General features: G+C 40.7%; 1 protein-coding gene across 4 annotated transcripts in view; it reads right to left on the bottom strand.

The window, feature by feature from the left end:
• The window catches only part of LOC116101893 (zinc finger protein 60), a 93,909-nt gene that overhangs the window by 18,576 nt on the left and 74,147 nt on the right, over window positions 1-1,186 (bottom strand). Inside the window, exon 1 of one of the 4 annotated variants that reach the window (XM_031385862.1) lies at window positions 925-1,137. The exons of the other annotated variants lie outside the window; for them this stretch is intronic. The gene's annotated coding sequence lies outside the window, so the exon portion shown is untranslated. Of the gene's footprint in view, window positions 1-924; window positions 1,138-1,186 lie in introns of those variants that run through there. 4 annotated transcript variants of the gene reach the window in all.

Raw genomic sequence — 1,186 nt, 5'->3', positions numbered from 1 at the left:
GGAAAAAAAAAAAAAGAAAAAAAAAAGATTAACAACTATATTCCAAGACGTCTCAGATGCTCTGGCCTATACTAATACAAAATCATTACTTTTAAATTTTTCACTTACTTATTTAGTAATGGTGGGGATGGGACTAGGGCCTTGATTTTACTACTGAGTTACACTCCCAGCCATGAAAACTGCTATCATTATTGTTATTATGCTATCTTTCTTCTCATTCACATCTCATTCTTACACATTTGCTCAATGAGAGAAACAAACTTTACACTCTAAAACTTCCTCTACAAAGCAGGGAAGGGTTCACTGAAGGAAACAGAGTATGTCCACTTCTGTTTTGAGCCAATTCTACTGATTCATTACTAAGAAAATCATAAGGGCTCTTTTATTGAGTGTAAGTATGTGTTGCATGCATGTCTGGATAGGGCAGAGACAAATGTCAGGTGTATTTACTGATTGCTCTCTACTTTAGTATCTGAGGCAGGGTCTCTCCCTGAACCAAGAGCTCACTGAGAGGACCAACAAGGGATGACAAGCAGGCGCTTCATGAAGTTCTTACTATTACCCCAAGAAATCTCACATGCTTACTTTGGAAAAAGAAGGAACTCAGCTCCCTCTTTTAAAATTCTATTTATTAAAATTTATTTTATGTATATGAGAGGATCTGTCTGTATGTAAGACTGAGCACCACATATACCCATTGTATCTATGCAGCCCAGAAGAGGGCATCAGATCCCCTGGACTGCAGTAATACATGGTGGTAAGTCACCTTGTAGGGCTCAGAACCTGGATCGTCTATAACAGCAGCTCGTTCTCTTAACCACCAAGCCATTTCTCTAACCCGTGATTCTATTTATGGATGTATCTCCTAATTTATTTCATTTGTTTATTTTCTGTTGTTTGACTTCGTTTCGAACAAGGCCTTACCCTGTAGACTAGGCTAGCCTGGAACTCAGGATGAATCTGAGGGTGATGTTGAACTCACAGCAACCTTCCTGCCTCAGCCTTCTCAGTGAAGCAATGACAGGATCAGCCACCATCCCAGCTTCAGCGACCACTGGAGAGATGGCACTGCCCTTTAATTCACTGGAGAGATGGCACTGTCCTTTAATTCACTGGAGAGATGGCACTGTCCTTTAATTCACTGGAGAGATGGCACTGCCCTTTAATTCACTGGAGAGATGGCACT

The sequence above is a fragment of the Mastomys coucha genome, unplaced genomic scaffold (genome assembly GCF_008632895.1).
Source record: "Mastomys coucha isolate ucsf_1 unplaced genomic scaffold, UCSF_Mcou_1 pScaffold21, whole genome shotgun sequence".
Classification (NCBI taxonomy): domain Eukaryota; kingdom Metazoa; phylum Chordata; class Mammalia; order Rodentia; family Muridae; genus Mastomys; species Mastomys coucha.
The sequence above is the reverse complement of the archived record's forward strand: the minus strand, read 5'-3'. Positions and strand labels throughout refer to the sequence as shown.